The 13,442-nt window shown below is 40.7% G+C and overlaps 1 protein-coding gene across 13 annotated transcripts in view; it reads right to left on the bottom strand.

Moving 5' to 3' along the window:
* LOC133500014 (citron Rho-interacting kinase) overlaps positions 1-13,433 on the bottom strand; it is a 73,708-nt gene extending 60,275 nt beyond the window's left edge. For 6 of the 13 annotated variants that reach the window (XM_061818547.1, XM_061818556.1, XM_061818545.1 and 3 more), the window contains exon 1: positions 13,304-13,433. The gene's annotated coding sequence lies outside the window, so the exon portion shown is untranslated. Of the gene's footprint in view, positions 1-2,965; positions 3,107-13,217; positions 13,281-13,303 lie in introns of those variants that run through there. The other 7 variants (XM_061818548.1, XM_061818546.1, XM_061818549.1 and 4 more) reach the window with 5 other exon arrangements.
* Positions 13,434-13,442: the final 9 nt, after the last annotated feature.

Genomic DNA, 13,442 nt, shown 5'->3' with positions numbered 1-13,442 from the left:
CTTAGGATGGTGGAGGGTAGGATGATTGTGGTGGTGGGGAGGAATATTAAGAAGACAAAGGCAGAGCAGAGAACCATACCATACGGTGGAAGCTGAGAAAAGATTGTTGTGCAGCTATTCGGAAAGAGGTTAGACAGGCTTTCGGTGGACAAGTATATAGCTCGTTTGCACAACAACCTAAGTGATCAGAGAGAAGGACAGGAAAGAACTTGGTGTATCTTTTGGTAGAAAAGGGGAGAAGGAGACTTGTTGGTGGAACCTCAAGTACAGGAAGTCATAGAACAAAATAGCGAAGACGATGTTGGACACAGAAGACTTAGGAAAGGAGAAAGGAATACATTGAGATGCGACGTAGTATAAAGGCAGAGGTGGAGAAGGCTAACCAAGAGGCATATGACAACATGTACATCAGGTTGGACACTAGAAAAGAAAATCTCTACAGGTTGGCCAGACAGAGGAATATACAGTACTGTAGATGGGAAGGAAGTGAAGCAGGTTAGGGTGATTAAGGATAGAGATGGAAATGTGTTAACTGGTACCAGTAGTGTGCTAGACAGGTGGAAAGAATACTTTCAGGCAGTGATGAATGAGGAAAATGAGAGGAAGAGTAGAAGAGGCAAGTGTGGTTGACCAGGAAGTGGCAATGATTAGTAAGGTGGAAGTTACAAAGGCACTAAAGGGAATGAAAAGTGGAAAAGCAGTCAGTCCTGATGACATTCCTGTGAAAAGTATGGAAGCATATGGGAGAGGTGGCTGTGGAGTTATTGAACAGGTTGGACAACAGAATTCTAGCAGGCGAGAAGATGCGAGAGCAATAAAGGAAAAGTGTGCTGGTACCCATTTATAACAACAACGGTGATGTGCAGAGCTGTGCGAACTAAAGAGGAAATAATGGTGAGCCAAACAATGAATTTAAGGGAAAGAGATGTGTAGGCTGGACTCGGACAGAAGTGAGTATTTGCGAGCAACAATATTGTTCCATGACCAGAAAGAATACCACAGATGCATTATTTGTCTTGAGGGAGTTGATGGAAAAGTACATGGAAGTTTAGAAGGACGTACATTCTTATGAGTCCTTGCAGCAGGCTACATGAGAAAGGAGCTGTGCTGTGGGCCATAGGAAGAGGTTGTATCTTTAGTCTTCTTTCAGATGGCACTCTCCTCGATTTTTGTCATACGGTGGTTGATTTGTAGAAGTAATAGTTACAGAGCCCACCTCGCTCGCAACCACAATCTGACATCCTCCCCCTGGCCGACTCAAACAGATTACCCCGGAGGTAATGCCCACTTATCAGTGACTTGTCTTTATGTCTTTGTTTTTGTCAGAAAGCTTCTGTCACATCTTCACTTCAAATTCTAACAGTCCACCACATTTCCAGACATGTCCATCCATCCATTTACTGAACCACTTATCCTCACAAGGGTCGCGGGAGCACTGGATCCTAATCCAGCTATCAACGGGCAAAAGGCAGGGTACACCCTGAACTGGTTGCCAGCCAATCACAGAGTACAAAAAGACAGACAACATTTGCACTCACAATCACACTTAGGGAAAATTTAGAGTCTCCAATGAATGCTTGTCTTTGGGATGTGGGATTGCCCGGAGAAAACGCATGCCGGCACGGGGAGAACATGCAAACACCACACTGGTGGGGCCGGGAATGCTCTGAATCCATTCCTCAGAACTGTGAGACAACGCTCTAACCAGCTGTTCCCCCATGCCAACCAGACATTAACAGTATATCTCTATTTTCATACTTCAAAATGTCACATACACAGTCATTCTTTTTTTCACTTGCTCTTTAATTTTGGGTCTCTCCAAAGTCTATTTCACCCTAACCATAACATGTTCCCCTGACCAGCGGGAAGGGTTCCACTTTTTTTTTTTTTTTTCAAATGTTTTAGCAATTGTCGCCTGTGAAGACCCTGACCTTTTCAGAGACTCAAAAATATGAGACCAAAGTCATTGTCTTTTAACAAGGTGTTGCCTGGAGAGAGTCTAACTTTCAAAATAGTCAAGTACCAAACTCACCTATATCTTGGAACTTTAAACCCACTCATTTCTTTTAAAGGACTTTGATGACACTAAAAGGTAGTGTTTGAGACTCTAAACTTGACCTTGTTTTGGGATTCTTAATGTAAGCTGAAGGAGCAATTACCAAACTGCAAATGAAATCACGAATGGTACAATGTTCAAGAAAACAAAAAAATCTTTTTTTGGAGGACAGTACAGGTCTGTTTGTATCCTGAGGTGATGTACAAAATCCAGAGACCCCCCCCAAAAAAAATCTTAATTCTTTGGGTGGAGTCAGGACTTGTGCATTGGTCCCAAATGCTTAATCACTCCCAGGGTCTCTTGGATCAGTGATTAAACTTTCAAATTTCATCCTCTTCGTTACTTTTATGGTGAATTTTAGTCTTTTGTAGAGGCAAATTTATATTTACGACATATTTTTTAGATAACAAAAGCCATTTACATTACACGAAAAAAAAGAGAGAGGTGAGCGAGAGAGGAACATGGCCGGCTGCCACATTCTCTTTGCAAGCCCCCACAAGCTCAAAAAAAAAAAAAAAGAGACACGTCCTTCAGTCAAAATCTATAAATTTCCGTATTTAGAAGATTAGCACAAGATAGCCAGTCAGCTGTTACATTTGGCTTGCGAATGTCCTTCGATGAGGCAACTAATGACTTGCTGTTTTTACCAAGGCTAGACCTCTCTCAGAGAAGTTACCACAAAGTTATGAAACAATACACAAAAGAGTGCACTTAACCTTCAGTTTAGTAATTGTTCTAATTTAATAGTGTGTCTTTTTGTATTTTTCAGGTTTTTTTTTTTTTTTTTTAAATACTGCCACAGGGGGCTCCAGATGAATTTCAAATCCCAAAAATTACAAGGAACTTTACTTTCGGAGGAGATGTTGTGGTGCAAACATGACAAGTTACTGCAATACTTCCTCATTCTACCTTAAATCTCCTACAGTGAGAAAGGGCCTTTGGAGTACTGCTAGTGCTTTTCCATGTCAGAGGACCAGTTGAGGTGTGTCAGGTTGCCATTTCTTTTGAATGTCCCCACAGTCACCTGCCTGGTGAGCTCGAGGAGGTGGCCTGAGACAGGAAAGCATGGGTATCCTCATTTAAACTACTGCCACAATGACAATTCAGATGAGCAGATAAAAACGGCTGGATGGCTGGAAATGGACAAACTGAAGAATTACACATTAAAATTGATGATAAAACTGTAAACAAACAAATTGCTTGCTAAGTTAACATAGGAGTTTGAAATTAACACTGTTATGAATGTAGCTATGAAGGCAAACAAAACCATGTTCTTACTTGCAATTAAAAAATGCCTCTTGACTTCCCAACAGATTACACCTCCACCATCACACCTACATTTTATTTTCCTTTTGTTAGGACCTGATTGAATTTGTCTTATTTTAAATGAAATGCAATGATTGCTTTTGACTTTGCAAACAGCTAAAGTTGCTCTTTTACTCTTGAAAACACAACAGCCCTACTTCAGTTAACACCAGAGAGGCAACAGGAGAGGCTGTTATTTATGTTCATGGTATTGATGTTTTCTAATCTTAGCTATCCATTTTCTACTGCTCTTGCAGATCTGGCGAGCTGGAAAAGATCCCAGATGAGCGTGGGATTCACCCTGGACCAAATCTTTTCATTATGTCATTATTCATTAGACTTATTCTAAATACCCTGTACAAACAAACCACTTAAATTAAGATGTAATACCATACAAATATAAAGTATAAATATTGTACAAAGTTGAAAATATAAAAAAAAGAAATGTATACAGTATTTTTTGTCATATTTTTCCTCTCCTTGAGCCGTCATGCTGCCGTGGTGGAAGGGTTTGTGTGTTCCAATAATCCTAGGACTTAAACTATCTGGGGCTTCACGCCCCTGGCAGGGTCACCCATGGCAAACAGATCCTTGGTGAGGGACCAGACAAAGCATGGGTATAAGACACCTATGACAAATAAAATAAATGGATTTGAGTTTCCCTTGCCCAGACGCCACCTTTTGGAGCCCGGCCTGGAGGTGGGGCTCGAAACTGCCCAGTGCCCAGGCCTGCACCCTTGGAACCTGGCTGGGTACCGCCTAAAGAGTAACGTGGGTCCCCCTTCCCTTTGGCTCACCACCTGTGGGAGGGGCCATAGGGGTCAGGTGCAATGTGAGCTGGCCAGTAGCCAAAGACAGGGACTGATCCCCGGCTCCAGAACATGGCTCTGGGCACGTGGAATCTCACCTCTCTGATGTGGAGTTTCGGCTAAATATAGTTGGGCTGACCTCCACACGTGGCTTTTGTTCTGGTCCCAGTCCTCTTTAGAGGGGGTTGTCTCTTTTCCACTCTGCAATTGCCCATGGTGAGAGGCGCAGAGCAAATGTGGATATACAGTACTTATTGCCCCCCCGGCTCGGTGCCCGTATGTTAGGGTTTACTCAGCTGTTCCATTGAGCCAGATGAGGTGGCATAGGGATCTGTTTAGGATGCCCCCCCCTGGAAGCCTCCCTGGTGTGGTGTTGCAGACACGTCACAGCGGAAAGAGACCCCAGGGACGCCCCAGGACACGCTGGGGAGACGATGTCCCTCGGCTTGCTCAGGAGTGCCTCGGCAACCCCTTGGAAGACCTGGAGGAAATGGGGGTGGAGATGGAACTCTGGGCTTCCTTGCTAAAGTTACTATCCTAGCAACCTGACCTCAGATACGCGGAAGAAAATGGATGGATCGTAATATTGTTAACTTCCAGGGCAGTATAGTAGTGGTTACTACGTGCACCTCACTGTTGTGAGGGTGGTGGTTCCAAATCTGGTTTCTGGCTTTTCTCTGCTTTTGCACATTCTTCCATGATTTCGTGGGTTTTCTCCACATATTCCAGCTTTCTGCCACATTCAACACATCTCAAGATAGTTGAAGATGTTAAATTGTCTTTAAGTGTGAATCTGAGTTCAAATGGTTGTCTATATGTGTTGTGAGATTGACTCATGACCGGCTCATTTTACTTGACCACTTCTAGCCCAAAGTCAGCTGGGATAGGCTCTAGCTCCCCCGTGGATAAGCAGCACAGAAAATGGACGGATGGATGGAAACATCCATTTTGCTGCCTGGCCTGCAAAGCTGTGTACACACATATCATCTGCAATCATCAGACAAACAGCCATTATATGACAAATCGGTCATGGTCATGCTTGACTCATTCAGCCGCCCACACGTACAGTTCAACACCCATTCAACTCAGCTGCCATTTACTGACAAACTGTTAAGAAATTATGGGCCCTTATTCCTAGTTAGCTTCTTATCAATGTATCAGGATGATCAGTAGAGACCAGAGTGTGAAGTCGAAGATTTTGGAAAAGTGGACACACTTTCTTATGGATAAAATATATATATATATATATATATATATATATATATATATATAAATTCACCATATTAATTTCTCTTATTTTGGTTTTATATAGTTTGACGGATGAATAAATCGCATACACTGTGGTAGCAAAACTGTCGCAAATTATTAAGTCATTCCAATATTTTGAGTAATATATGTGTTAAAGAAGAGCATCAACAAGCATAAATCGACCACTAATGGTGCTCAGGCAAGTGCCCTTTCCATTAACCTGGATGAGAAAAATGTGTTTTATGCTGAATTTTTTTTTCTTTATTCAATCATCAATGCCTCCCATTCACTGATCTGGGGAGCAAACAAGGCCCCTACCAACCTGCTGAAAACCGCTGACTTGTCAAATAAAGACGAGCCATGAATTAGCGCAGAGCCTACAAATTTTGCACTGATCCGTCATTTCAAAGCTATGTTCAGCTGCTCACTGAGGTTTAACATGTTTATAGAAGAGAACAATTCATTGCTTTGTAAGTCACAAGTCAAGTCTTTGCCTTCAAGTCCCGAGTAAAGTCCAAGTTGAGACAGAAAAGTCGTAAGTTAAAGTTGCAAATCCTACACTTTGATTTGTGACTCCTTTCGACTCATCCTACCAGCAAAATATTTAAAAAAAAAAAAACAAAGTATAGATATTTTTTCTGTTTCCATTTTCATTTTGCCGCTTATCCTAACAAGAGTTACGGGAGTTTTAGAGCCGATCTTAACTACCTTAGGCTTCAACCCTCCAAAGACCCTTGTGAGGATAAGCAGCTCAGAAAACAGATAGATGGAATACTGATTGTAACTGTAAAACACAATGTGTCTCATTCTGTGTTCAGTGGTAAATATAATGACTTAATTTCTAAATCTTTACCTCGTTCATCCGTTTGAAAAAAAAAATTCTCTCTATTTTGGCAAATACTGCACATGGTGTATTTGTATGAAAAAGCTCTTTAGCAAGTGTCCCACCCAACCACACGATCAGTACTACTATGGTAACAGTGCCACCCAATGGTAAAATAAAGACATGTTATTGGCATCATTTGAGGCGATCTCTGAGGGTTTGCTTCGGGGCTTTCCTATGCACAAAGCACTGAGCTGCCGGGACACTCATCTCGGTAAGTGAGACACGAGTGGTGTCAAACATTGCGAAAAAAATTTTTTTTCAGACAATCTCAAACAGAAATCAAGCCACTTGGGCTTTTTGAGGGAAATACTTTGAGCAATTTCAATACATTTACAACAAAACCTCTGTAAATATCACATTTAAGACAAATTGTCAAATTTTATACAGTTCAGCTCTTAAACCAGTCAGGGGTGAGTGGCACACTGTAGTTATGACAGGGCGGGTACTAGTTGGGAAATCATAACTATATTAGACTCATTATTATATCGAATAAAAAAAATTGCTGAACATTACGTTTTGAAATGAAAATTCATGGAAAATTGTCAATGTATTTTATCTGTATTTTTTTACATTTTATTTAAAATCAGTTAACCAAAAAAAGTTATTTCTTGTTGTTAATGAAGCAATTTTTTTACGTTAAATGCATATGTAAAATGATTTTAGTGATGTTCAGATAGTAAAAATACTACTACGACTACTAATTTTATTGAAAATAACCAATGATTTCATTTTATAAATGATGAAAATTTTGAAATGGTTAATTTTATTTTATTGAGGTTGAAACTAAATTAACTTAATGAAAATTTATAGAGGAATTTTCAAAACAACTGTTAGTGATCTATACTGACAATGACTATTTTGTCATAACTGACATTCATGTTGACAATAGAGTACAATAATTCCTCCCCAATACTGGCCATATTTGACCTCTCTCAAGCTATAAAAAGTCCAACCCACACTCAAGGTCGTATCTAAAACGATGTTGAAATTCTATCAGATGACATTCAGGATGTGGGTATTTCTGATCATTTTTGTGCGTTCTTTGAAGACCTCCATTATCCGAGCCACTTATTCTCACATGGGTCGCAGAAGTACTGGAGCCTATCCCGGCCATACCCGGCAGGAAGTGGTGAACACCTCAAACTACATGCCAGCTAATTGCAGGGCACATAGAAATAAACAACCATTCGCACTCACAAGCACATCTTAAAGAGCAACTGACACCAAAAGATACATTTTAAGATAGGTATTGTTAGCAAAACTATATAGAATATTAATCACTTTGATGATAATACGAGTCCGAAAAAGTGAGCGGAGAGCGTTTTATTAAAGCGCAAAGTTGCGGAAGTCTCACTCGACATCCCAGTGGCGGCCATATTGCCTGCTACGTCATTTACAGGTGTCACACAGGGACAGAAACCATACAAAATACGCTGTGCTACCTGCTATGGCAGATGAACAAGGGAGATTTACAGATTTTTCTGAAGCCACTTCTGAGATTGAACCTCTTTTTGAACAAGGAAACATCTCAGAAGCAAGTGAAGTGACTGGAGTCATATTACCCTGTCACTTTGAGCCATATTAGATGATATGCCGATCACTTCTAACTGACAACAGACTCCCCAACAGACAGACAAAGAAGACGAGGAACCTGATCAAATATTCAAAATGATTGGGCCACAATTATTCGATTTCCTAACCCTTTTACAAGTCTTGAGTATGTAGCGTACTCAGGAGGACCCTTACCGGGCGAAGTAAGTACGTCAGGGGTAACCAGACACCGGTGGCCAGTGGTGGGGGGGGAGCTCCTTTCTCCTCCCCGCACAAGGCTGCCGGCTTACGACCACACTGCCTTCGTCAAACATTTGCTGGAAATATTTGTTCCAGTTTGGTGGGTATATGTCGTTTGGCTAGTCAGCACGTGTTACTAAACTGTCTTTGCACTTCTATTTTGTGATAGTTGTGTCTCGTATTTTATTGTGTGTGATTAAATTGTCTTAAACGCAATACAAGTGCTTTGTTATATTTTGCTGGTTTGACCAAGGGGGTTTATTCCAAATTTATACATAAAGTATGCTATAAATTTGTGAGACAAATTAGTTCCCCCCCAACTAATTTTTTAATAGCCCTATACACACCTACCTGTCATTTGGAACACTTGTCCTAGACACCTGTGCAATCTATTTTTCACGACGAACCGGGAATTATGGAAAGGTGCGAAGAGTGAAGCCATCCATCTGAGTGTTCGAGCAAAATCCAGCAATACAACTACCCGGCATTTTGGCTAACGCACAGAAAAAACATTTAATTTCTCGCCGGTAAAACAGGTATAAACACTCGAACCCGCCACTGTAGGAATCTGCAAAAAAATTTCACTTCCTGGTTTTTCTCCAACACAAATTCCTCCAGAGAATTTTCATGGCAGGAGGTGAAAAAAAATCCATATACGGCAACATTCTGACGTGTCATGAACAAACAGATGGATCCATCCCGGCTGATTTTTATTTTTTGGTTAACAACATACTAAAAATTGTGTTTTAGGTGTCAGTGGCCATTTAAGGGCAATCTAGAGTCAAATTTCTCCTAGTTTTCAGAAAACTTGCTTGCTCGAATACACCCTTGGTCAGCCAACTTTTGACAGCAATGACCTCGGACAAACATTTCCTAAAGTTGCTGATCAGACTTGCACAATGATTGAGTGGAATTTTGGGGTCATTCTTGTTCACATAACAGTTTCAGTATTGCAGCATTTGTTTTCTTGAGGTCAGGCTACAACCAGTTGACGTCAGTTGAAGCCATTCAATTATTGATTTTCATATGTTCTTAGGCCTTTAATCCTGTTGGTTTTAAGTTCTCCTGAGAAATGTTTTGATGAACTTCAGTTTTCTCATAGAAAACCATCAAGGCCCTGAATGAACAAAACACTCCCAAAACATTATCTTTTTTGTTTATTAGTATTAGTTTAAGCAAGTTCGGCTTTGTCTGTCATTGTGACTTAGATGTACGGATGATATTTAATGACCAATGGGTTGTTTTCACGTGACGTCACCCGCTGGCCTGCCTCGAACGGCGGCCATTTTTGATCCCTGAGCTACCATTACTCATACATAGGCAAGGTGCACGACATTATGTTTGTAACGACATTTATTGAAGACGCGACCGACAGCACATCAAGCTCAGACTCACAATTAGGCTACCTGGCATGCACACATCATGGGACTCAGCACTGCGAAACAAAGGCACAGTATTGAGCCCTTGATCTTTTACTCTATGTGACAGAAATCACGGAGGAGGAGCACTTACCTGTATGCTAACACGGAAAATGAAAGGCGGTGGAATATTATTTTTTAATATCGAGGCAAACTCCATTTATTCCATTTATTTTCAAAAAGTAAAACCTGTATGTTAGTTCACCACAACCAAAGTGACATGTTTACAGACAAAAGAATAAACAAATCCAGTATTTCACAAAATTTTCGAATCTTTCAAGTGACTAACAAAAAACGATCTGAATTGTAAAGTTGGCCTTCTGAAAAGAGTATCGATTAAGCTTGTTAGCTTAGCTCGGCAACACATCAGCATGATGTAGGTTGAGACCGGGCAGCGGGATAACAGCGTTGGGCAATCGTCCACAAAGCCAACTCTCCGTGAAGCACAGAGCCGCAGAACATCCAAAATCTTTTGTCGGAAGCATTAGACGATGTCCCCGCTTTGAAGAGCGTGCCGACTAGTAACTCTGGAAAAAGCTTCAGCGAATTGGCGAGAGTTGTGAAAAAAAAAAAAAAAGTCAGAAGAAGGCTCTCTGATGGTTAGCAAATTCTCTCTTGTGTACTTGAGTCCCAAGACGACCGTGAAACACAAAAACACAATCAGTAACTGAGAGTATTCCGTAGACTTCCACACTGGGTACGCGTTAGGTGGAGAGGTTAAATGGTGGCACGCAGTGGTGTGTTGCTAATTCAGCAAAAAATGTGACGTCAGTGAAAACAACCCATTTCTGCAGGAATCCAGATAACTCTGAAGGTACATGTACACGTGGGAAGTGTTTGTGACAAGAAATGCATGAATTCCCTTATTTACTGTTGATATAGATCTGCTCAGGGTAAAATGCAACAACATTTTGTTTATGTTTACATTTCTCTGCTTTATTTTGATCGAATTGATCCATAAAGCATTACACTAATGAGGATGTGGGCTTCGGATGAGCTCCGAGGAAATCACCCATTATGTGCCTATCTCCCCCTCAGGAGACCAGCAGGCAGTGACCCAGTTCTTTTGTGCGATCTTCATAAGCTCAAAAGGCTTTGTGCGTAGTCATTCATCAGTGGCCACCCGCCACATTCTGACCTCATCCCTCACCCCTTCATCCTTCACCCATACACACTTTTTCCATATCTGAGGCACACATAAGTGTTTTTTTTTTATCATTTATCTGTCAATGAATTCAATTGTCCATGGAAATTTCAGCTATTCCAGATTTTTTATTGGGGTTTTATACACGGGATGCTTGAAACCACTCCTTTTTAAGTTTTGAACTAATCAAAGTTATGATAAAGAGTTGATCTGTGAGAAAATATTGACACAACTGCTAATCAGCATTGCATTGTCCATACAGCAAGAATGAAGTTGATGAAAATGAACAAAATTACAGATGCTACACTAAAGTCATTGTTCAAAGTGTTTTGTTCGCATCTGTCAATCAGTTGTACCGTTAACCCTGTAATAGATGGCAGGGAACTGAAACACATCCCAGTTGGCTTTGGCCAAGAGGGCATAATATACCCTTGACAGATCGAAACAATGACTGCATCATTCAACATGGACAAACGTCATTTGGCAAAGTTGCAAGTTGTTTTGACAGTTCAAAATTGCAAACGGCCAAATACACAATTTAAACTTACCTCACAACTTTTGGAACAAACAAGGAAGCATAATTAGAACAATAAACATTTATACTTAAAACAAGTGTCAACGACTTTTGATTTTTTTTTTTTTTTTTTTTACAATTTTATGTATGGCTTTGATAGAGGCCCTGTAGCTCAGTGGTTAGAGCAATGGTTTGGTAAACCAGGGGTTGTGGGTTCGTATCCCACTGGGGCCTCCACTCCCTGAGAAGGGTAGTGTCAGGAAGGGCATCCGGCATAATAATTGTGCCAAACATATATGTGCGTTCATCTAAGATGATATGCTGTGGCGACCCAGAAAGGGACAAGCCGAAAGATGTGTTTTTCCTTGTGTGTTTAGTCTTCAATCTGTGCTCCATATTAAGACTGAGGGTCTATCTACCATTACTTGTTTTCAATCAACCAGTCCCTAAACAACTTGAATCAACTTACCTATTGAAATGCAATTTTTAAAGATTACAGGTGGTATTGATTTCCCATTTAAGCAACTTATCTCACGTAACAGATATCGTCCTGTTCTCTCACTCGCTCTGCATTGGTCAAATGAGACTTAATTTCTGGCAAACACCAAGAGATGCGACCTGACTGAACATTTGTGGACTTTGCTTTGATTTTATTTGGCAGGTAGTTTTCATGAGTAGTCGATCACTTGACCACTGCTGATCACTTGGACACTAAGACAACAACTTAAAAAAAAAAAAACATTGCTCAATGTCCAAACACTGAATCAATCACTGAAGCTTTATATGTTGTATTTTACAACCGCACTTATATGGTACTGATAAATGTACACGTTCCTGTGGATGTAATCGCAACACTTGCAGTCGTTTCCAAAATGCCCAAGCAATGTACGTCGTGTCCTGGATCTATTCAAGTGTGTGGGAGCGCTTAGAACCCTCAAAATATACTTTGAGTATCCCCATTGTCACCTTTGGAGCAACCCACTTATCCCTTGACTGTCATTCTACTTTTTTATAGTTTAACAAGTGATTCAGTAAGGTACAGTATCCTGATTGTGGAACTTTAAACGTCTACACCGGCTTGGAGTTTACATTGCAGGGCGGCCGTAGATCAAAATTTGCGGGTGTAAGTCGCCAAATGTCTTTTTTTTTTTCTGTGATAGTTAACTCAGTCACGTTTTGGGGGGGCTGAAGGCTCCTCAATTACTTTGTAGTGAGTATTTACCTCACCTTCACACCTACAGGCACTTGAGAGTCTTCATGTAACTTACCATGCATGTTTTAGGGGATGTGAAAGTAAACCAGAATACAAGGAGAAAATCCACATACTGCACACTCTTCAGCCAGGGCCGGAATTTCAACTCGGGTTCTCAATACTGTGTGCCAGCTAACTAGTCGTCAATCTTACCCCATACCAATTTCAGAGGTCTATCTTGACTTTACGACTCAGTGTATCAAATACTAATGTTTTATTTGAGAGAATTGGAGTCGACTGAACCACCGGGTCACACAGATATCACTCCTCCTAACTTTTTCTTTTCCTTTCGGCTTGTCCTGTTTTTCCATCTGAGCCTATCTCGTGCATCCTCCTCTCAAACACCCACTGTCCTCATGTCCTCCCTCACAACATCTATCAACCTTTTCTTTGGTCTTCCTCTCACTCTTTTGCCTGGCAGCTCCATCCTCAGCACCCTTCTACCAACATACTCACTCTCTCGCCTCCGAACATGTCCAAACCATCAAAGTCTGCTCTCTCGAATCTTATCTCCAAAACATCAAACTTTGGCTGTCCCTCTAATGAGCTCATTTCTAAATCATACACACAACCTATTAAGTTATGCTTACATTAATACTGTATGTAAAAGAGTTACAAGGTCTGAATGTCCGAAGGTGAAGCCTGTTATATGGTGCATTCAAGCATAATTCGGAAATGCTTGTTATAGTATGATTTTTTTTTTTTTTAAAAAGGATTCCTATATTAATTCTATTGGCTGTAAAATTGTGCTTATGTGCATAAATCAAGAGAATCGGATAAGTATTCAATGTTACCTTGTTTTCTTGCTTTGTCACGGATTCCATTTAAACTTGTGTAACATTTAGTCCTGGTCAGCAAGGTCCATTTAGTTATAACTTACCTTTTACTATCATTTTGTTTTGACATCCCATCTTCGTCTTTTCGACGCCTTCCCCAGTGCAGATGAGTTGCTTGCGCTCATTAGCGGTGGTCACACACAGCTGTGTGAGACGGGGCAAAATATGGCGCTATCTCTCTCA

Source organism: Syngnathoides biaculeatus, chromosome 4, assembly GCF_019802595.1.
Source record: "Syngnathoides biaculeatus isolate LvHL_M chromosome 4, ASM1980259v1, whole genome shotgun sequence".
Lineage (NCBI taxonomy): Eukaryota > Metazoa > Chordata > Actinopteri > Syngnathiformes > Syngnathidae > Syngnathoides > Syngnathoides biaculeatus.
The sequence above is the reverse complement of the archived record's forward strand: the minus strand, read 5'-3'. Positions and strand labels throughout refer to the sequence as shown.